Source organism: Mobula birostris, chromosome 4 (genome assembly GCF_030028105.1).
Source record: "Mobula birostris isolate sMobBir1 chromosome 4, sMobBir1.hap1, whole genome shotgun sequence".
NCBI lineage: Eukaryota > Metazoa > Chordata > Chondrichthyes > Myliobatiformes > Myliobatidae > Mobula > Mobula birostris.
In genome coordinates this window covers 170305463-170332341 of record NC_092373.1, presented here as the reverse complement: position 1 = coordinate 170332341, position 26879 = coordinate 170305463, and the positions used below count along the sequence as shown (strand labels likewise).

General features: G+C 42.3%; 1 protein-coding gene across 3 annotated transcripts in view; it reads right to left on the bottom strand.

Moving 5' to 3' along the window:
• bmpr1ba (bone morphogenetic protein receptor, type IBa) overlaps positions 1–26879 on the bottom strand; it is a 604340-nt gene that overhangs the window by 409164 nt on the left and 168297 nt on the right. For 2 of the 3 annotated variants that reach the window (XM_072256455.1, XM_072256456.1), the window contains exon 2: positions 11956–12039. The gene's annotated coding sequence lies outside the window, so the exon portion shown is untranslated. Of the gene's footprint in view, positions 1–11955; positions 12040–12125; positions 12144–26879 lie in introns of those variants that run through there. The other variant, XM_072256457.1, reaches the window with a different exon arrangement.

Below are 26879 nucleotides of genomic sequence, written 5' to 3'. Positions count from 1 at the left end.
TACTTTCTACATATGAGGCAGCCTCTCTAACTGCTACAGTCGTTCTGGTTCTCAACCCCTGCCTCACTAGTTTAAACCCACCTGAGAAGCTCTAGCAAACCTCCATACAAGGCTGTTAGTTTCCCCTCCAGTTCAGTGCATCTAATTTTTCTTGTATAAGGACACCATTGCCCTGGAGAGATACGAATGATCCTTTCTAATGCCCCAGATCTTCAGCCATGCATTCCTCCACCCTTTATTCCTATTTCTTGACTTACTAGATTGTGGCACCTACATAAAGGAAAAAACACAACAAAAATGCTAGAAATACAGATTTAAGAAAAAAAAGGAAGTCCAATTAATTTAAATGGACATTCAAGAAGAAACATAAGGGTTGCAATGAAACATCAAATAATACAGTACCGTGCACAAGCCTCAGGCACATACATATAGCTAGGGTGCCTAAGACTTTTGCACAGTGCGGTATTTGTTAACGTGGAGTGGAGAGCGAGTTGGTAAATCTTGTGGGAGCAAAGGATGTTGGGAATGGTGAGGGTGGAGCACCATGGGAGGGGTGTGGGACAGGTGGCAGAGAAGGAGTGCCAGGGCGGTGTGTGGCGCGGTGGCACGGGTTCAGACATGCCCAGCCCTGAGACATCAGGCAAGATCATTTCGTTTATTGATCATTCCGGAATGCCTCTCTGGTGCTTCCTGAGCCTTTCCCTTCTTCCTTTCCCATTTCCCCAACCATGATTCCCCTCTCCCTGTCGCCTTCCCACTCTCTGTCCACAATAGAGACCCATATCATCGCTCACTTGTCATCAAATTTGTTTTTTTTTTGTGGTATCAGTTCAGTGCAATGCATAAAATTACTACAGTACTGTGCAAAAGTTTTGGGAACCGAGGTATATATTTATATACATCATATATCACACCGGTAATGGGTGTAGTTATGATATGATTGACATTCTTTAATGAAGGGGTTCCTAACCTTTTTTTATGACACAGCCCGTACCGTTAACCAAGGGATCCATGGGCCCAGGTTGGGAACCTCTGCTCCAGTGGAATACAAATGTTTCCCCTGTCTGTGAACATTTGGGCAGATAAGGGCAGGGTTCAGGACTGTGGTAGGAAAGGGAGAAGACAAGTTAACATGGCTTTGGAAAGGGAATACATTTAAATTAAAGCTTCAAGAAAAATTAACCTGTCACACAAATCAGCAAAGGCAATCTCAGTGCCCAATGCTCCTGCATATTTCGTAATGGCAACAAATTCTGCTCCCACTCTCACCCTCACCTCACCCTAAAATTTCCCTCTTCACCACTCCGAGCTCCCCTCTTTCCTCAGACCTCAGACCCTTGATCTAACAGCCAAGAGAAACTGGTTTAGATCCTGGCAGTACTGCACACAGATCTCTAACTTCTTCCAGCTTCGACGAAAGGTCATCCATCTGAAACATTTAACTTTTATTTTTCCTCTCCCTGCTGAGAACTTCCAGAACTTTCTGTTTTTTTTTATTTCAGGATTCCAGCGCCTGCAGTATTTTGCTTTTGCTGCTGTATCTAATGTGGTGTTGCTTGCAACCGCACAAAAGGCACAGGGCATAATAATCAAAGGGGAAAACAGATAGAGCAAAGGGAAATTTTGTACGGAACACAGCAAGTGTGGCTGCATGCCTATCTTACTGAGGTGTGCTTTTAAATGGGCCTCAAACTTGGGAAGCAACACCTAAAACAGACCTGCATTATCTGATTATACTATCGGACTTAATATTAGCTTGTGTGTGATAATACACAGACTTCTTTTTTTCATATAAACCCAGAGCAAGATAAACACAGCTGCTCAAAAGATAGTATTACACAAATAGTGGTTCTCTCATTCTGAATGGCTACTAACAGTGGGTCTTTTCATGGAAAGAAAACCTTCCCACGGCCCTCTGTATTGGTGAATGGAAGCCTGGAACTCATTGTCATCAGTTTCTTCTAAAGGTGAGGGGTTCTGCGCAGAACCTTACCTATTACTCAACAGGTTATGCTATTGAAGGTCAGTGAAGTGGAGTTCTGGTCCAGGAAACAACTTGTCAATAACTTGGGCCACCATTTGTAATCACTTTCCACTCTGAGACTCACAGAATCATTGAAATGTATAGGGCAGAAGCATGCCTTTTCAGCCCGTCTCAACACTGCTGCCTGTGATGCTTATTTACATTAATCCTATTTGGCCACATTGGCTCACATACTACCCTCTGCAATTCCTGTCAAACTACCTGTCCAAACACCTTCTAAACATTGTAAGTGTACTTGCTCCATCACATCCTCTGGCAACTGTTTCCCAGTTCCTGTGTGAAAAACCTACCCTCAAATCTTCAAATTTCTCCCCTCTCACCTTAAACCTATGCCCCCTATTTCTATACTTGCCTGCCCTGGTGGGGGGGGGTGGTCTGATATGGTCAATACTCACAGCCCTTTCCCCAGGGTTGCAGAATCAAGATCTAGAGCAAAGGTTTAAGGTGAGAAGGGAGAGATGTAGTTGGAACATGAAAGCCAACTTTTTCACCCTGAGAGTGGTCAGTATATGGAACAAGCAGACAGGCCATACTTGAGGTAGGAATATTAGCAACTTTTTAAAGGAATTTGGACAGATACATGCATGCGAAAGGTTTAGAGGGATATGGGCCAGACAAGGGCAAATGGGAGAAGCTTAGGCGAGAACCCTGGTTGGCATGGACCATTTAGGCTGAAGGCCTATTTCTGCACTGTATGACTCTATCAATCCTGTCTCTAGTCCTGATAATTTTATAAACGTCTATCAGATCACACTTCCAGTGAGAAAAAGCCCAGCCTTTCCGATCTTTCCTTGTGAATGCAGTCCTCTACTCCAGGAAACATTCTGATGAATGCCTTTTACACTCCCTCTGTTTCAACCACATCCTCCCTGAAGTGTGGCCGTAAGAAACGTACACTAAGTGCAGTCAAACCAATGTTTTGTACAACTGCAATAAGACATGGCAGCTCCTATACTCAATGCCCCTGCCAGTGAATGCAAGTATACCAAATGCCTTTCACTACCCTATCCACCCGTGCTGCCATTTTCAGCAAGCTTTGGATTTGCACTCCATCGACATGAATACCCGTAAGGTGCTTGCCATTTAACAAGTCAATGGAGCCGGATGTTGGAGGGAAAGCTCAGCCCTTAACTGATCACAGTCAAATTTCTCTCTACCAACACAACCCATTCAGATCCTCGTCATAAATATTCAAATCCACCCACTGGCACTTTAATAATTGTATGTCATTCATTAAATCTATACAAGTAAATAAAACTAATACCAATTAAAGTGTCTATTTGTCATAAAACCCAAATGTCTTTCAAGGAAATATACTCTGGCCCTCAGCTGGACTGGCATATACTTAACTCACTTCCAGATGAAGGTAGGAGTTTTTTCTCTCCAAAGTGTTCAAAAACAGCCGTTCCACCAACTAACACATGTCTTCAATCCACTCTTAGCTAGGAACTTTGTCTCCCAATTAAGTGGCCACTAATGCAATTTCTCTCTCACATTATATTAAAAGATACTAGAATAAAGTAGATATTAAGTCTGAGAAGCAATTAGCAATGGCCACATTCTAAGAATTATGTCTGGAAAAATAAATGACAAAAAAGAAATAATGCATTCAATTACCACTCCCAAAACCTGAATCTACCTACCGCCTGTCCGCACTTGCTCCACATCTTCCTTTTACCTTATTATACTGACTGCCTCTCCCTCGCTTTCCAGTCCAGGAGAAGAGCCTTTATCTGAAACACGACTGTCCATTTTCCTCCATAGATGCTGCCTGATCATCTAAGTTCCAGTGTCTTTGATGGTGATTTAGCTACACTGTACCCCCACATTATGATAGGTCAGGTAAATGAAATTCACTCTGTTGGAATTTCTAAAACACCACTAAATGATTTGAGATATGGAAAATAAAATTCACACTTACAGAATTTATGTGGGAAAAAATAATGGAATAAATACAAAAGTCAAAAGAAAAAACAAATTTTGACAACATTTTGTCAAGGGTTTGAGTTAAGAAAAACCATGACATGGGTAGATTTCTAGGAATTTAATACTTCTGTAATGCAGAAATGTGCTGTATACCCATAGAAATAAATAGATTGCATTTGCTTGAAGTAATAACATATGTATGTCAGGCCACAGAAGCTTTTAAAAAGAAGTCATCATTTTCCAAATTCCACCTCTTATAGAGAAGAGTTACTCCTCTGACAGGAATGAACTGTTAGTAAAATGGTGGCACTCAGATCAATTCAATCTTCAGTGGTCACATATCCATTGCAAAACCAATGTGTTCATATTGAACTTTCACCACAAACTTAATAATTTGCCACACTTCAGATAAAATTACAATTTTATTTGATGACTCATCAATATTGCTTAGATTCAACAGCAAGTGGATTTATTAAGTATCTTCAATGTAATGTTAAGCCAAGTTGTTTCACCAAGGGTTATTAATCAAAGTTTTACACAAGTCACATCAGAATGTATTGGCCTAGATGACCAAAAGCAGTAAGTGATAGCACAGAACATATGCAAATGATGCAGGAACCACAACAACTTCAGGGAGAAGAGAAAGACAGAAACTTTGAGGAAATAATTGTAGAACTCAGAGCCTTAGCACCTGATGACATGCCACCAAACAAAACAAAAGTTATTTTGGATTGTGTTTATTTACCTGAAGCCATCAAAGTCCATACCAGTTCTCAGAGCAACCCCATTCGTGTCATTCTCACTTATTTTCTTTAACCCATTCTCTTTCATATGCCCATTAATTCTCATTTGAATGTCCCAAAATCTAACTGCACTATAGATGCAGAGGTCTATTAACTGACAAGCAGTTCTTTGGGATGTGGGAAGAATTAAGAGCATCCAGAAGAAACTGATGTGGTTACAGGGGAATGTGCAAGTTCCACACAAACAACACTGGGAGTTAGGGTCAAACCTGGGCCGTTGGAGCTCTAAGGCAACAGCACTAACTGTCATGGGCCACACTACTATCATTTTGCATTAGACCCAAAATATTGGCAGGTTGTAGCAACTGAACACAATAGGGAGAGACCAAATTATATTTACAAATTCTATGATTTCAAAATTCTTGTGGCTAAAGGGATCAGGGGGTATGGAGAGAAGGCAAGTACGGGGTTCTGAGTTGGATGATCAGCCATGATCGTACTGAATGGCGGTGCAGGCTCGAAGGGCCAAATGGCCTACTCCTGCACCTATTTTCGATGTTTCTATGATATTTTAAACAATAATTATCTATTTAAGTATAACTTGAATTGGTAATTAAGGGCTGTAAACTATCCAATGCTCCATAGGACATACAAAAACAGAAGAGCAAATGTTATATCAAATGAACAGAGACCAAGGTAAAATTCCAAACATTGACTCCCAATTGTGACTGGAGTTTTGGGAGAGTGGAATTTTGAAACTGTCTAAAAAGGATCTCCATTTCTGCATCTCTCAAATGTGTATTCTGCCAAGCATCAGAGTGTTCCAGAGTTAAAGAGCACAGAATCAGCCCAGCACACCCAAGCCTGCTAACCCAATTTCCCCATGTTTGGTCTCTATCCCTCAAAGTATTTTGTACCCATGTACCTGTCCAAATATCTTTTAAATATTGTCATTGCACCTTCTTTGACCACATCCCCTGACAGCTTGTTCCATAAAACCACCATTCTATGAGTGAAAATGTTGCCCCTCAGTCCACTTCAGATCTTTCCCTTCTCAACTTAAACCTATGCCCTCTAATTTTAGATTCCTCCATTGTGGGAGGAAGATTTTGATATTCATCTTAACTACTCCCCTCACGATTTTATAAACTTCTATACGGTCAATCCTCAAGCTCTGACAGTCCAGGGAAAGAAGCCCCAACCTATCCAGCATCTCCTTAAGCCCTCCAGTCTAGTAACATTCTTGCAAATCCTTTGTGCGTCCTTTTCAGTTAAATGGCATCCTTCTTTTGATTAGGTGACCAAAACTGCATCAACAAACTGTCAGCACAGGTGCACCACAGGGGTGTGCAGTTAGCACCCTGCTCTCCTCACTTTATACTTCCAACGAATCGGCGTAGGAGAGATATGAGTGATTGAAAATCCGGCTGAGTGGTACCACAACAACAACTTCTCACTCAATGTCAACAAAAGCAAACAGCTGATTATCGATTACAGGAGGAAAAGGCCAGAGATCCATGAGCCAGTCTTCACTAGAGGAATGGAGATGGAGGGGGTCAGTATCTTGAAATTCCTTGTTATTAATATATCAGAGGATCCGCTCTGGAACCAGCACAATTTTGTCATCACAATAACAACACAACAGTGCCTCTACTTTCTGAGAAGTTTGCATAGATTGGGCATATCTCCAAAACTTTGACAATATTCTATCGTTGCAGAGTGAAGAGCATCCTACCATCCTATCATGGCCTGATATGGAATTACCAATGCCCGGGAATGAAAATGTCTATGGAAAATGATGGATACAGTCCTGTCCATCTTATGGAAAGCCCTCCATTCCATTGGGCACTGCCACAAGTAAGCAGCATCCATCGTTAATTATCTCCACCATCCAGCTCTGCCCTCTTCTTGCTACTACCATCAGACAGGAAGTACAGAAGCCTCCGGTCCCATACCACCAGAAAGGTTATTACCTGCCAACCATCTGTTTCCTGAACCAGGGTGGATAACTTCATTCACACTACTCTGAATTGATTCTACAACCTACTGCCTTCAAGGACTCTGTACAACTCATGTTTCAGTATTAACTTTATTTGCAGTTTGAGTTCTTCCGCACATTGATTGTTCGTCAGTCGTTAGCTGTTTATGTATAATTAAACAAAATTCTATTTTTTGTATTTCTTTTTTCCTGTAAAAGCCTGATATTGACCCAGAGGAGTGTGAGGTGGTACACTTTGGAAGGACAGACTCCAAGGCAGAGTACAAAGTAAATGGCACGATACTTGGTAGTGTGGAGGAGCAGAGGGATCTGGGAGTACATGTCCACACATCCCTGAAAGTTGCCTCGCAGGTAGATAGGGTAGTTAAGAAAGGTTATGGGGCGTTAGCTTTCATAAGTCGAGGGATAGAGTTTAAGAGTCGCGAGGTAATGATGCAGCTCTATAAAACTCTGGTTAGGCCATGCTTGGAGTACTGTGTCCAGTTCTGGTCACCTCACTATAGGAAGGATGTGGAAGCATTGGAAAGGGTACACAGGAGGTTTACCAGGATGCTGCCTGGTTTAGAGAGTATGCATTATGATCAGAGATTAAGGGAGCTAGTGCTTTACTCTTTGGAGAGGAGGAGGATGCGAGGAGACATGATAGAGGTATACAAAATATTAAGAGGAATAGATAGAGTGGACAGTCAGCGCCTCTTCCCCAGGGCATCACTACCTAATACAAGAGGACGTGGCTTTAAGGTAAGGGGTGGGAAGTTCAAGGGGGATATTAGAGGAAGGTTTTTTACTCAGAGAGTGGTTGGTGTGTGGAATGCACTGCCTGAGTCAGTGGTGGAGGCAGATACACTAGTGAAATTTAAGAGACTACTAGACAGGTATATGGAGGAACTTAAGGTGGGGGGTTATATGGGAGGCAGGGTTTAAGGGTCGGCACAACATTGTGGGCTGAAGGGCCTGTACTGTGCTGTACTGTTCTATGTTGACTGAATTTCAAGGTGGTATATGTAACATGTACATAATTTGATAATAAATTTACTTTGAACTTTGAACTGTAAACTATACTACAAATGTGCTCTCACCAGAATCTGGTACAGTGGCAATATATAAACAAGAGGAAGTCTGCAGATGCTGGAAATCCAAAGCAACATACAAAATGCTGGTGGAACTGAGCATGTCAGGCAGCATCTATGGAAGAGAGTAAAGAGTCAACGTTTTGGGCTGAGACACTTCTTTGGGACTGAGAGGAAAGGATGGATATGCCTGAATTAAAATGTAGGGGGAGGGGAAGGAGAAAAGCTAGCAGGTGATAGGTGAAGCCAAATGGATAAGAAAGATAAGGGCTGGATAGGAAGAAATCTGATACGAGAAGGGGAAGGAGGATACGGCATCCTAACTCTTGTACTCAGTTAACATAACAGTCCAACTTTTTGCACTTGGTCAGTTGAGTAATTGACTTAACTGCCTGCAATACCCTGCCACCACTGGAATGGGGATGGAAACAACCAGACCAAGAAATTGTAACGTCAGTAACTAAGCACAAACAAGGACAAATTCACCTTTAATTTTCCTGTGCTTGGTCACTTTGAAAAACAGGTTCAGTGCAATCCTTGACAGCCAGGTTTTGACTAAGTTTGGAAAGAAACAAAATGTTCCAGTGTTTCATGGCTCAGTGGATGCCCATGCAAATGACAATTCTTCTGTAGTTTCAGCAAACACAGATCACTTGTGTGCAGTTAAATATCATGTGGGAAAATGCATGTGATATGAATCACTAACAAGAGGAATGGACTGAGAAATGAGCAGACAAAACACAAGAATTCTTCAAACCCAACACTGAATGTGGATGTCCTAACTCAACAAGTGTTCGATCTCATCCAGTTGACATGAGTTTTGTGGAGCTACACTCTAGACCCAGGCAGTTTCCTGGTAAACCTCTTCCGCATTCTCTCCAAAGTCTCCACATTCTTCCTGTAATGGGGTGACCACAATTGAATGCAATACTTTGAATACTTATAGGGCAGAGGTAGACGGATTTTTGATAAGGCAGGAAATGAGAGGTTATTGGGAGTCAATGGGAATGCTAAACTAAGGTTACAATTACCGATGGCAGAGCAGACTTGAGGGGGCTCCTGCTCCTAAGTCTAAGTCTGTATGTAGGTGTGTGTCGGTAGCAGATCAGCTGCTCTCCCTGCCATCTGACTACCTCTGGGGAAGGATGGTGTGGGAGCACTAGCACAGGTATAGGACACAATGAGAACCAAAGTTCAGGTGCCCTGTGGCAGCAAGGACTTGACTCTGTGCATGATGCACCTTCGTGCCTATTGAAACTGCTTCAGTGCACTGAAGGCAACAGCAGTGGACCTGATACCGAGCTTCTGAAACATTCAGCAAGGCAGGCAGCATCTGCATAGAGCAAAGCAGAGTTAATGTTTCAGGCTGAAGACCATTCATCAGAACTGCAAAGAAAGAAAATGTGAGTATTCTCTCTGATTACAGGTCCTCACCCTGAAGCATTCCATTTTCTGTTCCATAAACAGCGCCAAACCTGCCTGAGTTTTTCCAGCATTTTCCGTTTTTGTTTGGAGGGGCCTCTGCACAGCATCAGAAGAAGCAGCAGAAAGTTCTAAGCTCAACCAGTTCCATCATGAGCACTTGCCTCCTCAACATCAAGGACACCTTCAAAAGGTGATGCCTCAAAAAGGTAGTATCTGTCATTAAGGGCTCCATCAGCCCAAACATGCACTCTTCTCATTGCCACAATCGAGCCTGAAGACACATATTCAATACTTCATGAACAGTTTCTTCCCCTCTGCCATCAGATTTCTGAATGGACAATGAACCCATGAACATACTTTTTTTTTGCTTTTACACTATTTAATTTAATTATATATACATACATATATATATAAAATTGTAATTCAGTTTTTTATTATGTTGTGCTGCTACAAAACAACAAATTTTACGACATACCCCAGTGATATTTAATCTGATTATGATTCTGATGTCTCTCTTGTAGGCTGCTTTCTGAAGTATTTCTGCCTACTAACACACCCAAGATTTGTGTTGAGGTGCACACCAATTCATGTGGCTTCACAGCTTAAGTCAGACTCCAAAAGCAGCGAGTTCATGTGGAATTTTTGCAACACCAAATGAAATCAACGGGAAATGGAACTTCGGGAAAATTCAGAATGAGTTTCTCCCAGCAACGAAAGGCAAAGAAGATATGACATAAAACTAGTATTGCCCATTGATTGTCATCATCATCTACTGCCTCTATATTTTTTTTGGCTGATGTTATAGAGCCACAGAGCACTACAGCACAGAAACAGGCCCTTTGGCCCATCTAGCCCATGCTGAACTACTATTTTGCCTGGTCCTATTGATCTACACCTGGATCATAGCCTTTCACAAACCCCCATCCCAAACTTCCCCAAAGTGTTAAAATCGAACCCGCATCCGTCACTTCCACTGCCAGCTTGTTCCACACTCTCACTGCCTTCTGAGTGAAGAAGTTGACCCTCATGTTCCCCTTCAACATTTCACCTTTCACCCTTTACCCATGACCTCTAGTTTTAGTTTCAGCCAACCTCAGTGGAAAATGTCTGCTTGCATTTACCCTGCCTATACTCCTCATAATTTTGTAAACCTCTATTAAATATTCCCTCAAGGGTGTTCCCCACTCATGGGGTAATGGGGAGCCTGTCAGGGGAATAGAAGCAGGGCTGATATTTCCCCTTTCTGTGGTTCCTAGAAACAATGGCCTCAATCACAAAATAAGGGACGAAGCATTCAGGATGAGACGACTTAGAGATGAGAAGAAATCTCACTACCCTGAGAGTGGTGAATCTTTGGCATCCCCATCAAAAGGAGCTGTAGAAGATTTAATGCTGAGTATATTCAAAAGCTATGTAGATATTCAGGGAATCAAGAGGCACACAGTAAACACAAGGTAGTGGCACTGAGCTAATCAATATCATGACCTTTTTGAATGGTAGAGCAAGCACAAAACATACCCTGGCTTCTAGTTCCAATGGTCTTTCATTAACTCAATGAAATTTGCCCACAAATGTGCCATGGACATTACTTCATAGCCTCCTGGGTACTTGTACAGTCAAAACAACAGGTTTCAGCTGAATTTAGAGCCCTAACTCTTTAACAACGTGTTGTGGCAACGTGTTGTGTCCTTGAGCAAGGCACTTAATCGCACATTGCTCTGCGACGACACTGGTACCAAGCTGTATGGGTCCTAATGCCCTTCCCTTGGACAACATTGGTATCATGGAGAGGGGAGAGTTGCAGCATGGGCAACTGCTGGTCTTCCATACAACCTTGCCCAGGCCTGCGCCCTGGAGAGTGAAGACTTTCCAGGCGCAGATCCATGGTCTCGCAAGACTAATGGATGCCTTTAAACTCTTTAACTAAGCGTTGGGATCCTATGCAAATAAGTGGTTTGTTTGATCATTGCTCCTATGCCGTACCCTGGAATATTTTTCATTACAGACCTTTAATAAATTAATACATTAAATTGGTTTATTATTGTCACATGTATCGCAATACAGGGTAAAAAAAAACTTTTGCATGGCATCCATGCAGATCACTTCATCATATCAGTATGCTGAGTTTGTACAAGGGAAAACCAAAAACAGAATGCAGAATAAAGTGCTGTTGTTGTTGAGTGCCACTGAGTCATCGTCGACTCATAGGGACCCTATGGGTAGTGAAGTTGTCCTTGGGATTTTCATGACAAAATATGGAGGTAGATTGCCAGGCCTTTCTTCCAGAATAAAGTATTTCACAGAAAAAAGTGCGGGCAGACAGGAAGGTGCAAGGTAATGATGAGTTAGATTATGACTCCAAAAGTCCCTCTTAATGTAAAAGGAGAACATGCAATCTTATAACAGTAGGACAGAAGATGTCCTTGCAACTAATGGTATGTGGCTTCAGACGCTTTATCTTCTGCCCAATAGGAGGGAAGTGAAATGAGAATTTCTAGTGTGGCTGAGGTCCTTGATTATGCTGGCTACTTTATAGAGGCAACAAGAAGTCTCAAGTCTATGGCAGGGAAGTTGGTTTTCATGATGTGCTGAGCTGTGTCCACAACTCTCCAGTTTACAAAATAACAGATTCAGGTATAGCAATGCAATGATCATATCCATGCCTCAAGGCAAGCATGAGAGAATTTATCATATTAAATTGCCAAAGTACTTCCAATAGCTTTCGGAGTTTCAAACAGTAGTTCTTACCTGCTGGCTCTTTCCCCCCTCTAGAATGGCAAAGTTGAGGTCAGTTTAGACAACGTGTCTGTGACTGTCCACTCACGGTGTGTTCTGCTCAAAAAAATAAATATGTGTGAGTATAAGTCAAATGCAAAAGTGTCAAATTACATTATTGAACACAACTACGTGTAACTGACTTTGCTTACAACCCAGCATTTTGCTTAAATCTGGAGACTTTGCCTGGAACCTGTGCCAGTGTAAAATTTACCCCCAGGCATTGCAAAGATCAGTATGAGCAAACAGCCATTGTTCAGCAGTTGTGAAAGGTCAAACTATAAACATTATTTGCTCCATACACGGGCTAAACCTCAAATATTTGTAGCATTGTTCCATGACAACAGGATCACAGTCAACTTGCTATGTAAAAAGATTCATGAAGCATAGCAGGCCTTAATAAACTGGCTGGTTACAAATAGCTAACAGCACTGGTGTTGAACTTGAGATAACTCACACCATCTTGCTCAATTGAAAAAGGCTTTTGCAAAGGCATTTATGTGGTACATGTCCTTCCTGGGAACTACAGAAATAAATTAACTTCTTTTACTTCATGATAAATTTGTAAGTCATAACGCCAGTATTTGTTACTGATCGCTCAATGACCTCCAGACTGCTCTAGTGGTAATTGAGTTACATATCAGTGACAATAAACCTGATTCCGATTTCCTGTGTGTGAAGAAGATGCCCTCCAGGTCCCATTAAGTATTTCACCTCTCACCTATGCCTTTGAGTTCCCTTTCGCTGGGGAAGAAGACTATCTATGCCCCTCATGATTGTGTACAACTCTCCAAGGTCATCCTTCAGCGTTCTGCACTCCAAGAAATAAAGTCACAGTCTTCCCAACCTTCCCCTATAACTCGGGCCTTTGAATCCTGGCAACATATAGTCATTTTAAATTTTACAAAGCAAGATGCTACAACAGGAATAATGGCCAGGTAAGTAACTTTAACCATTAAATTGCATGATGAAGTCAGTTGGATTGTGCCTCGCTTAGACCCCGCGCTCATCCAGAGTCTACACCTGTCCTCAACTGAAGTTGCAGTGGGCACAATGGAAGGCAAGAACATGCTGACTTTTCACTGTAGACAAACAGCAGCTCTCTATGGACACACACACTAGCCATTAATGCAATCCAGTCTATTAACATCACAGCTCTGGTCAACCCATTACTGGAAAGATGTGGAGATTCTGGAAAGAACACAGAAAATAGGACATGAGCTATAAGGAGGATTGGCAGGGGCTGAGTGGAGACCTGATAGATGTTTGTAGGATTAGGAGAGGCACAGATAGATAACAAGCATCTTTTTCCTAGAATTGATACATACATGCATTTAAGGTGAGAGCAGGTAAACTGAAAGGATATGTGCAGGGCAAGTTTTTTTTTTACACGAAGATTGGTGGGTGTTTGGAATGTGCTGCCCGAAATGGTGGTGAAGGCAATATGATAGAGGCATTAACGTGGCTCTTAGATAGGCTAATGAAAGAACAAATGGAGGGAGCAAAAGTTAATCTGCTTGAAGAACACAGCGTCAGTGGGAGGAAATAAATTGTCTATGTTTCTGGTCCAAACCCTGCATCAGGACTGAGAATGGATAGGTGAAATGACCAGTAGAGAGAGACATATGGGAGAGGCAAGAAAGGATTCTAAGGTGATTGGTGGACTGAGGAGGAGTGTAAAACAGACAGGTAGTGTCAGGTTGGGGAAGAGTAGGGGTGGAATTAAGACACTATGGCAGCAGGAATTTAGCAGAATGTTTCTGGCCGAGACTGATAAAGTCCCAATGAACGGTCTCACAGACATCCCACCCTGCAAAAACTCATTTCAGGGAGGTAGCATCATCAATTTGCGGGAGACTCCCAGAACTTCAGGGAGAAGTGGGATGTCTGCAATAGAACAGTTCCTTAGCAGCTAGCCAGCTAGTTTAAATAACGTTAGCTACGCTAATGAACGAATGACACCTGTTAAACTCACCTCAACATGTCTTTTACAGTCTTAACCCACCATGGGCAATAGAAAAGTCACTGTTGCAAACAGTGCAGTGAGCAACACTGTCATTATTTTTGACCCCTATTAGGCAGGGGTACACTTTAGTGTAGTCTGGGGTGACGTACGTTTTATATTTTCTTTTTTTGGAACACTCTGCCATGGTGCGCTCTCTCTCTCTCTCTCTCGCTCTCTCTCACTCTCTCTCTCTCTCGCCCTCAAAAAAATCGATTTCCAGGATATTGTATATAATTTGCAGGCATCAGGGAGCCACTATCAATATGCAGGAGATTCCCAGAACTTCCGGGAGAGGTGGGAAGTCTGGTCTCAGCCCAAAACATCAACTGTTTATTTCACTCCATAGGTGCTGCCTGATCTGCTGAAATCCTGCAGTATTTGTGTATGCTGCTCAAGATCTACAGCACCTGCAGAAACTCCTGCTTGAATGATCGATGGAGAGAGAGAGAGACAGACAGAGACAGAGAGAGAGACAGCGAACGAGAGAGAGAGAGAGAGATAAAAACAACAGATGGAGCAAGGTGGGGGGGAGGGGAGAGTGAAGTAGGGAGCTGCTGGAGGGAGATAGACAGGAACACAAATCACTACCAGAGCTAGATTAGACTAAATAAAGGAGGTTAGAATGAGACCCATTAGAGTCGACGGGAAAGGTGAAGAACAGCTGGAACCGGATGGGTGTAGGGCGAAACCCGTGTGTGAAGTAGGTGGATGGAGACAGGAGGGGGTAGGTTGAAAAATGCTGCTCAACCCACTGAGTTCTTCCAGTAGGATTGTGTCTTACTCCAGATTCCAGCATCTATAGTCTCTTGTAGCACCAGAGAATGGAGGGATATGGGCATTGAGTAGACAGAAGGGATTAGTTTAGTGCGGCATTTAATTACTAGTTTAATTATTTTTTTCATAACATTATGGGCCAGAACACTTATTCCTGTGCTATACTGTTCCATGCTCTTTTTAACTCCTGGCTCAGATACTTCCATTGCGATGTAATATGCAATTTCCACACTCCTCGACAAAACACTGTGCCTACTGTTCAGCTCTATCATTGCAACACCAGGTAAAATGATCTATTTGCAACACAACACTTTATAAGCCATGTCAACAATGCAGGAAGCGTGCTCTCCTGCTGCTCATTAAGATGATTTGTTTAACAGAAAACGCTCTCTTTATATTAGACTGCTAGATCATCTATCATGAAGACGGTAATGGTTATGACTGGAAACAGCAACAGATTTCACTCTGAGGACAAGGTGACAAAATATGATAGCACCTCAACTAACAGCTGTTTCAGTTCTCATTGAGGCACTGGAAATCCAACCAGAAAACGTGTAATTGCATACACAAGAAGAATACAAATGCTGGAATCTGAAGCAAAGAAAAAAAAAACAAGCTGCTGGAGGAACTCATTAGGTCCAGCAGCATCTGTGGAGGCACAGCGATGATTAAATTTCAGATCTGACGCAGAGTCTTAACCCAAAATGTCGACTTTCCCTCTTCCATCAGTTGCTGTTTGATCCACTCAATCCCTCCAGAAGTTGTTTTTCTAAATACTTATCTGTATAACACCATTCATGTCCCTTTTAAGACAGTTGATTCTTCAACCAACCTACACAATTTATTGTTTTGAGGACTATTGCTCTGGGAGCCAGCAATGACTCATTTGGTGGAAATGCTCCTCCACACTGCAAGGAAATAGGAAATACAATAATATGAAATATTAAGAAAATAAAAAGTTTCACGGTCCTTCCCCACAACCTCCTCCCCACCTTCTGCAATTAGTTTTCTGCTCCAGATTCCAGCATCGACAATCTCTTGTTTGCAGCTTCATGGTCACCAATGTTAGCACTGGCTTTTTATTTCAGGTTTACTTTATGAATATAATTAAAACACGCAACTATCTTTCATGCCGGGTGTTGGTGTTAGAGACAGATACACTAGGGATATTTAACAGACTCTTAAATAAGCACATGGATGAAAGAAAATTGGAAGGCTATGTGAGAGGGAAGAGTTAGATTGGTCTTTAAGTAGGTTAAAAGGTCAGCAGAACACCATGGCTGAAAGGCCTGTACTGCATTCTCTGTTCGATGTACTACAATTAATTAAACTAATTAGGTGAGCAAACCATGCCTTGGCCTTGATTGCAGTAGAATTGATTGGAAGAACAAAGGTGCCTTACTGAAAGAACCTCAATGCAATAAAAACAATGATCGACCTTAAATGAGATTTACAACTCAATTAAAACTCAACAGTTTTAAAACTTATTTAAGGTTGATGAGTTTTAAAGATTATTAGAGGTGGGCAAAAGGCCCTAAAAAAGGCACACTTCTCTTTAACCCGCCCAGAACGGCAGGAGGATTGGTAAATTGGTTTATTATTGTCACACATACCAGGTTACAGCGTAAAGCCTGTTTTGCATACTATTCATAAAGATCGATTTGTTACATCAGTGCATTGAGATAGTACAACGTAAAACAATGACAGAATGCAGAATGAAGAGTTACAGTTACAAAGTAAGTGCAGGTAGACAATAAGGTGCAAGATCATAAGGCAGTACAGTAGATTGTCAGATCAAGAGTCTACTTTATTGTACTAGGGAACTGTTCAATAATGTTGTAACTGTGGGTAGAAGGTCTCCTTGAGCATGGTATCTCTAGGATTTTTTAACTTCTGCCTGTTGGCAGGGAGAAAGAAGAGAGAATGACTGAGTGGGTGAGTCCTTGAAATGCTGGCAGTGAGCAGTATAGACAGAGTCTCTGGAGGCTAGGCTGGTTTCTGTGATGTGCTTACCTGTGTGCACACCTCTCTGCAGGTTCATGTGGTCACGGACAGAGCGGCTGCCACGGCAAGCTGTGATGCATCGGACAGGATGGATTCTACGTTGCATTGTGAGGTGGTGGTGAGGGTCAAAGAAAACACGCACATTTATTTAGCCTCCTGAGAAAGTAGAGGCAGTGGTGCAGTTTCTTCGTCATTGCATCCATGCGGGTTGGGCCAGGACAGGCTATTGCTGATGTTGACTCCTAGGAACTTCAAGCTCTCAACCCTCTTGACCTCAACATCATGGATGTAGCCAAGAGCATGTGCACCCTCCTTATTCCTGAAGTCAATGACCAGCCGTTTTGTTGACTTTGTGGAAAAGATTGTCATGATGCCCTGTCACTAGACTCTCTATCTCAGAATCAAAATCAGAATCAAGTATAACATCATCGGCATATACCGTGAAATTTGTTGTTTTGCAGCACCAGTACATTGCAATACATAATAATAAAAAGACCTATAATTTACAATAAGAAATATATATACATATCAAACTAAGTAAGTAGTGTGAAAAGAAAGCAAAAAAAAAGACAGAAGTATTGAGGTAGTGTTCATGGGTTCATTGTCCATTCAAAAATCTGATGGCAGAGGGGAAGATGCTGTTCCTGAAATGTTAAGTTCGTGTCTTCAGGTTCCTGTACCTCCTCCGTGATGTAGCAATGAGAAGAGGGCATGTCCTGGCTGATGGGGTCCTTAATGGTAGACGCCGCTTTGTTGAGGCATCACTTTTTGAAGGTGCCCTGGATGCTGGGGAGGCTAGAGCCCATGATGGAGCTGGCTGTGTTAACAACTTTCTGCAGCTTTTTCTAATCCTGCACAGTAGCCCATCATACCAGAGGGTGATGCAACAAGAACATTCTCACAGTACATCTGTAGAAATGTGTGAGAGAGTCTTTGGTGACATACCAAGTCTCCTCAAATTTCTAATGAAGTATAGCCACTGTCGTGCCTTCTTTGTAATTGCATCAACATCTTGCATCCAGGATAGACCTTCAGATATGTTGACACCCAGAAACTTGAAACTACTCACACTTTCCACTGTTGATCCCTCAATGAGGACTAGTGTGTGTTCCCTTCCTGAAGTCCACAATCAATTCCTTGGTCTTACTAACGTTGAGTGCAAAGTTGTTGCACACTATTCAACCGGCTGATATACTGTATCTTGTTCCTGTATGCCTCCTTGTCTCCATCTGAAATTCTGCCAACAACTGTTGTGTCATTGGCAAAGTTATAGATGATACTTGAGCTGTGCCTAGCCATAGTGTCATGAGCGTAGTGAGGGTACAGCAATGAGCTAAGCGTATATCCTTGAATTGCACCAGTGTTGATTGTGAGCAAAGAGGAGTTGTTATTTCTGATCAACGCAGACTGGTCTCCCAATGAGGAAGTAAAAGATCCATTTGCAGAGGGAGGTACAAAGGCCCCCAGCTTTCGGAACTTCAAAGTTCATCCACGGCTTTTGGTTCAAATTTGCCCAGGTTGTTCTTGAAGGCACCCATTCATCCATACAGGTCTTGATTAAGTCAGTGACAACTTTGGTGCATTCATTCAGACTCAAAGATGAATCTTTGAATATCATCCAGTCTGCTGACTTAAAGCAGTCCTCTAAGCACTCGTCTGCCTCCTTTGACCATATCTTCTTGGTTGGTCCTCACCCCTGGTTGCTACAGAATTTAGTCTCTGCCTATATGCCAGGAGTAGAAGTACAGCCAGGTGATCAGACTTTCCAAAGTGTGGGTGTGGGATGGCACAGTATTTATTCTTGATAGTGGTCCATTGTGTGGGCTCATTGTTATTTGAGATACGGCCACTACTGGGGCCTCGGTTACAAACTTGTTGATGTAGTTAAAACAGAATCTGACCAGGTAATCATGAGGATATAGAGGAGGAGGGTAGGAGGTTGTGGGCTGTGTCTGAGGATATTTAGGAATGCAGACTGTTCTCACTTTTTTTCCAGCTAAATTAACAAACAGTGGAATCTATGCTGCCCTTGCATTGTTAGCATGATGGCATCTTTGTGATTCATTATCACCATTTCAATTCTTGCTGTCACCCTGGTAATACATTAGAGTAGGCTGCACAATGCCTAATTCACAGTGAGGGTTCTTAATAGAGTACAGATCAAAAGAATTTTTACAGAGGCTCCATTGTGACCAATCACTATATAGAGCATAGAACTGAACAACACAGGAACAGGCCATTTAGCCCACAATGTTGAGCCAAGTTACTTAAGCGAGTAATTCAATGACTAAACAAACCAATCCTTTCCACCTACAGTGTCCATATCCTTCTATCCTCTGCATATTCTTGCACTAATCTGAAAGCTTCATAAATGCCTATTGTATCTGCCTCCAGGCACTCACCAACCTCATTGTAATAAAAACTTGCCCTGCACATCCCCTTTGAACTTTCTCTCCTCACCTTGAAAGCATAGTCTCTAGTATGAGATACTTCTACCTTGGGATAAAGATGCCGGCCTGAAACGTCGACTGTACTTTTTCACACAGGTGCTGCCTGGCCTGCTGTGTTCCTCCAGCATTTTGTGTTTGTTGCTTGAATTTCCAGCATCCGCAGATTTTCTCTTGTTTGTGATTGAAAGGGCCATCCTTTTATTCTGAGGCTGTGCCATGAGGTCTTAGACTCACCTGCTGATGGAAATATCTTCTCCACATCACCTTATCCAATAAGAGGCGATCTTATTAAAATGTGTAATATTTTCAGGGGTTTAACATGGTGGATACTAAGCATAATAACCAGGGAGACATGCTTCCAGAGATAAGGAAGTATTTTTCTTCTTTCTAAGAGTACTGAATCTTTGGATGTCTCTACCCTAACAAACTGTGGAGTCACTGAAAATGGTCATGGTGGAGATGGGAAAATTTTTATTCCATGGTAGAATTAAAATGTGTATGAGTAATGGGCGGAAAATATAATGAAGGGAAAAGTCAGCAAAATCCTTGTTAAATGATGAATTTGGCTTGAAGGGTTGAATGTCTGTCACTGCTACCAATTCTACCACATTGGCCACATTATTAGGTACCTCCTGTAGCTAATAAAGTGGTCATTGAGTGTATATTCATGGTCTTCTGCTGATCTAGCCCATCCACTTCAAGATTCTACTTACTGTGCATTCAGAGATGCCTCTCTGCACACCACTTTTCTAACGTATGATTATTTGAGTTACTGTTGCCTTCCTGTCAGTTTGAACCAGTCTGGCCATTTTCTTCTGATCTCTGAGAAAAGCGTTTTTGCCAACAGAACTGCCACTCACCGTATACTTATTGTTTGTCACACCACTCTCTATAAACTCTAGAGACCGTTACGCACAAAAATCCCAGGGGATCACCAATTTCTGAAATAATCAAATTACCCTGTCTGGCTGCAACAATCATTCCGTGGTTAAAGTCACTTAGATCACAATAAAGTTGATTCTACCACTAAACACAATTTACCTCCCCTCCACTCTCCATTTTCCACAGCGATTGCTCTCTCCATAATTCCCTTGTCCATTCATCCCTCCCCACCAAACTCCCCTCTGCCAATTACCCCTGCAAACAGCAGAAGTGCTACACCTGCCCAATCACCTCCTTCCTCACCTTCATTCAGGGCTCCAAACAGTCCTTCCAAGTGAGGCAATACTTCACCTGCGAATCCGTTGGGGTTGCCTACTGTATCTGGTGCTCCTGATGCAGCCTCCTCTACATTGGTGAGACCGGTACAGATTGGAGACTGCTTTGTTGAGCACCTCCATCTGCAAAAAGATGAGGTCACTCTCAACTTGAAGGAGCAACACCTCATATTCTGCCTAGGTAGCCTCCAGCCTGGTAGTATGAACATCAATTTCTTCAACTTCTGGTCATTTTCTTCCCCTCCCCCTTCCAATACCACACTCTGCAACTCCCCCCCCCCCCATCTCTCCTCACCTGCTTATCACCTCCCCCTGGTGCCCCTCCTCCTTCCTTTTCTTCTATGGTCCATTCTCCAATCAGAGTCCTTCTTCACTGGCCTTTTATTTTTTCCAGCTATCACCTTCCAGCTCCTTACTCTCTCCTCCCCCACCCACCTGGCTTCACGTCTGGAGGACCTTGTCCCCCTCCTCCTCACCCCACCTTCCTTTCCTGTCCTGAAGAAGGATCTCAGCCTGAAACGTCAACTGTTCATTCATTTCCATAGATGCTGTCTGACACACCAAGTTTCTCCAGCATTTTGTGTGTGTTGCACTCAGATGAAAATTCCTCCCTATTCTGATGTTTGGTCTGAATAACTGAACCTCTTGACCATGTCTGCATGCTTTTATGCATTGAGTTGCTGCCACATGATTGGCTGATTAGATATTTGCATTAATAAGCCGGTGTAACAGGTGTACCTAAAAATGTGGCCACTGAGTCTACGTCGACAACTTGCATCACTGCAATATGAGCAAGGAGTTGCAAGATTACACTCTCTGTGCCTTAGCCAGCTGCTGTGTGGAGCTGTTAAGCATTTACCCTTTCAAGTATACCAGTCCCAGATTCCTGATTATGAACCACGATTCCTTCAGACAACTCAACCTGTTTACTTCATCTTTCCTTCTAACACAGAAAGGAAGCCATGAAAATGAAATGCAAAAGACTGAAGATCTAAAAAGTAAAATAAAAGAAAATGCTGGAAAAACTCAGGCAATGTCTGTGGAAGAGACATGGTCAATCCTTTAGGTCTGGTGCATGGTTCTAGACTTGAAACATTTGCTGTATGTCTTCACATAGAAATAGATCATTTCAGCCCACCAAGTCTATATATTCTCAAAGAGCAATATCTCCACTAAATTTACCTGTAACCTGTTTTCTCCACATTACCATCAATTCTCCCTTGATTCTACAACTCAACTACATACTTCAGCAAATTACCACATGCAATTAACCTACCATGTCTTTGGGATTTCAGAAGAGACTGAGAAATTGGGAGAAAACCTACAGCAGGAGAATCTGAAAACTGTACAGACTGCGTCCGAGGGCAGGACTGAACCAGGATCCCAGAGTAGTACTTCTAATAGCTGCACCATTCTGGTACCCCAGCTACCGATGATATTATTGTGTCACTAGAGCTTGCAAAATATGATGCTGGTAGTGAGAAACAGAGAAGACATTATTTATTCAAACGATATGTTAGCATGCCAGTGTAAGGTGTTGAGACATAATCGCTCTATCAAAGTTGCTTAAGCATCAATTTTATTTATATACAGCAGCATATTTTCCATCTCATTTTTGATAACACACTTTCCTGCTGTCTGAAAAATGCTGGGGTTTGTTGGAAAGTGGGCCAGTAGAGCATGGGTAGGATGGGTGGGGCACTCTCTCTTTAATTTATAGTAATGTTTGTCTTTGCACTGTAGTGCTACCCCAAAAGAACACATTTCAAGACATTTAAGTTAGTGATAATAAATAATAGCAGCGAGAGAGGGTGATCCAATAGGGACATTTAGACGGGCACATGAATGTAAGAAAAATATTGGGTTATGGGCTGTATAGGGAGGAAGGATTAGATTGATTGTGGAGTCATTTAAATGGGTCAGCACCACATTGTGGGCCAAAGGGCCCTAAAAGTGCTGTAATAAATCTGAGTCTGGTTTTTAGTCAATGACGGTATATTGTTCCATGTCGACAAAGATTCAACTAAGCTCATCCCATTTGCACGCATCATTTTAAACCTTTGCTATGAATGTGTTTCTCCAGGTATCTTTTAGATGTTGTTAATACGCTCACTCCACTACTTCTTCGTGCTCCTCATTCCATATACAGATCACTCTCTGGGTGAAAAAGTTGCCCTGCAAGTTTCTATTAAATTTCTCCCTGGGGAAAAAAACAATGCATTCACCTTTGGCCCTCAAGATTTAATACTCTGCTTCCCTATCTAAACTCTGTGCAGCCTAGCCTCATATTTGAACCCATTCATTAGTCTTATGAAACCCTTTAAGGCCCAACTATTCCCTCTGAGGGGTGGTCCTTAAAGATGAATATTACATTTTAAAAAGTGACTAACCATTCTTTCCAGGGCTAGACTTTCAATAAAATGGAGCAAATAACAAATTGCCTGAGGAACTCCATGGACCATACAATAGCTGTGGAGGGAATGGAGGTATTGTGTTGAAATCCTTCATCTTGTCTGAAGAGTGATTTAGGGGAGATAGCCAGCATAAAGCGGTGAGGGAGAGGGTTGGAGCAAGAGCTGACAGGCAATAAGCAGATGGGTGGATCCAGGTGAGGAGGGGTGATAGGCATATGGCTGAAGGAAGAGTGAAAATCGTAACAGAAGGTGAAAGGTGGTGATGGAGGCAGCAAAGGGCTGCAGAGGGTAGAATCAGATAGAAAAGGAAGGTGAATTGATTCCATTTTCTTCTACAGGCGTCACCTGACACACTGGTAGTTTGGTTTTTGCTCCAGATTCCAGCATCTGCAATGTCTTGTGTCTCCCTTTTTCAAGAGGACACCCTGTTGTAATCGTGCATTAGGATCCTCTCTGGGATCTCTACCTGGCATGGAGGTCCCTGGCCACACTAGGGTCTGATTCCAGGGGAAATTAAGGAGGCTTTTGAAGGATAACTGCTTCATTGCCACCTCTTGGGCTCTGATAACTAAGACTTCACTCTGCATTATTGCAACTGCCTGTGCATGAATGCTTCCTGCTGCTCGAGGATCTGGTATATCTAGTCCAACGGAAGTGCGGGAGATGGAGTGCCGCTGAGCTCTATGCTTCAAACTCTCATCAACTTCGGGCTGGAAGTCAAGCAGTCTGTCAGCGTTCCATTAAGCGTAGCTGACTGAGGCAGCCTGTTGTTAAGCTGGATTTATCATTGCTACACCACATGTCGGTGTGACCTCAAGCATTCCCATACTATAAAGAGGCTATAGCAGAATGAATGTGCCAAATAGCACAGAACAAAATGCAAATTGACCCTTGCACAGGTACATGAAATGGATACACTGAAATCAATGATAGATGGGCTTTGATAGACTGAAGAGCAACAGGCATCCAAATCTTATTTTGATGCATATCCTGACTCGTCAATCTTCAAGCAGTTGTGCCCAGGGCTTCTCTTCCCGTGAAAAACCACAAATAAAACCATCCAACATTTGTGCTGAACACTCACTCGATCAAAATGTCCACGATACTGGCTCGACCACGGCTCTCTCAACCATGCTTTGCAATATCATATTACATCACGTAGCTCTGCTGCCCTGCCGTTGCCAATATACAGAATGCAGCCCTGCTATTAGTTTATTCAGCTGTTCAGAAATGAATGTTTAGTATTTGCAGTGACACTGTTCTACAGTATTTTTCCAATGCTCACAATCTTCCCAGCCAGACTGGGAGGAAGAAAGACAGCCGGCCAATCGACGGCATTCCTACTATATTAATTGGATGAGGCTACTTGCTCTTTTATTGTCAAATTAATTTTACATTGCAAACCGTATAAACTATACTATTGAAGGGAGAGTCCAGAGTTCCCTTTGCAGCCAATTAGCACATATTGATCACTTTATTTCATCCCAGTGTTCAGTGATAGGGCATTGGTTTTAATTATTTGCATCTGGTGGGGTCTCTGTGCTTGGCTTAGAAAGGAATTTATGAATTTATAAATTTATGAATTTAGAAAGGAAATGCATGAATTTAAACATTATTGTTGAATGTTTGAAATGGACAATGGTGAACTTTAAGGATAGGATCCAAAGGTTCATTTTATTATCAAAGTATGCACACACAATACAACTCTGATATTTGTCTACTCCAGATAGCCATTGAATACTGAAAGACCATGGATGTTGATGAAAGAAAAGACATCAACTTCCCCACCCAAAGGCACGAAAAGGAATAGAAACAAAACTCGCAAACCCCAAAATACCCCACTTGCCCACAGCAAAAAACAGCCACAGTAGCAATCAGCAACCCTCTACACAAAACAATCCAACACTCATTTAGAGGAAAGAACAGCAACAGCAGCACCAAACCCCTCTCCTCTTACACACAAAACCTGATTAACAGATCACCCAACCGCCAATCATCCTCAAGAAAACACCGAAGACCTGAAGGAAACCAGTACAGTCCAATAATGGCATAAATCTCAGAATACGGGAAATGCCTTTTCGCTACATATGTGGAGAGCAGCCGCATGAAGTCAGTCCTTCTGTGAGGAGTGACTGCCAACCCAGGTCTGAATGCCGCCAACCCCAACCCAGGTCCGAACACTGCCGATCCGGCTGCTGACCGTCTCATGCCGAACTATCACTGACCTCATCTGCATTCAACAAGATGCTTCAATCTTCCTCACCGCTTCAAGATGGAGTCATTCATGACCCCGCGCCTCGTCTCTGGTCATTTCCATAAGTCAGCTTGTGTCCTTGGACCTTCTTGGCACCCCCCCCAACCCCAGTCTCTGATCTCCACAAGGCAGCTCTCCATGCACAGCACAGCGCTGGATCCTTTGATCGATATTCAAACTGCATGTCACAGGATTCCAGTTTCCATGACACAAACAAGGCAAGCTGAAGGCGTAGAAAGAGTGAAATAATTGGAAAGTCTTGCTATCTGGAAGATGTTGTCCGAGGAATTGCTGTTCGCTGGGACCACCTTGACAGGAAAAAATGTGATGGTTCAAGACAACTGCATTTCCACACCAATTCCATTCTTTCTATTAACCACTCCCTCAGAGACTCCATGTCTATCTGGCACACAATCCTAGTTTCCAATGTTCATTTCCCTCAATAATCTCAGTACACCTTGTGCTCGTCACCTTAATTTGTCATCCAATCTGTGACCTACATTCAAGTACTCCTTGATGACCCATTTCAGCTCCATACCATCTGCAAATCCCTCCCTGTTCTACTCCTCTCCAGCAGTATCTGTTAATCCATTTCCTCTCTCACACCTCAAAATAACATAACAGCACCATCTAAACCCCATGAACTCAAACACCTGGAAAGGTCAAGGCCAGCAGACTCACAGGAACACCACCACCTGCAGCTTCCTTTCCAAGTCATACCCCATCCCAGCTTGAAAATATGTCACTGGTCCTTCATTGCCACAGGGTCTAAATCCTTAAACCCTGCCCTACAACTACCAAGGGAGAACCTTTATCAGAAGGACTATAGTGGGTCACTGCACTTAAATAAATCAAAGAAAAAGAAAAAGAAATCACTTTTTTGAAAACAACTCAAGGATTTGGAGACGCTTATTCCAAAGCAACTCTAGAACAGTCAGCAAATCTAATCTTAACTACATCGCAAGTTAATTCTCACAAATGTCAGGTGCTGGCTCCAGTATTTCAAGTCTCTATAAGCTTGTAAATAAATTCACCAGGATTTATATTGGGTGGGGAAAAAAAAAGAGGAAAGTCAGAAGTTAATGAAAAATACACTTAAAATATTATTTTCAACAGAATGAAACAAATGGATTCCTAAAGAGAAATCATGAAAGAAATAGTTCTTTGCAAACCATAAGTAGTAAGTGGCAATAATGGTCTCCTCAAACCAAACTTAATTTACTCTTCCCTTAAAGAAGGAACAGAGAGACTCATCTATGTTTGAGACTGTGAAGGAAATTCAACTAATAGTGGCACGTCTGAGCAACAGCTTGAGTGATTGAATTAGGCAGATATACCAATATTAGAGTAAGCTTGGTAACGTTTAAAGTGCATCTGAAGAAGTGCCAAGCAAACAGTTGTATCTACTTTGACAGTAGTGTATCATAACTTGTCACTTTGACACATTGCTTATTTCTGGGGATCTTAACCACAGAGATCATGCACTACAGGAGCCCTGACTCACACAAACTGACTTTATGCAAATATACCTATCATTTTTAAAGTCCTTTTCAATATAGAAACATTAGTCACAGATACACAAATATCTCTAGGATCTATGGAATTAGGAGCAGCTGCTAATTAATTCAAAAGACAACCTGCCCTCGAAAACAAATTTAAAAGTAATCTCCCTACAGTTATCAAATAGACACCATATGAGATACAAGAGACTTCAGATGCTGGAATCTGAAGCAATGCCTGAAATCCTGGAGGAACTCAACTTGGCAGGCAGCATCACTT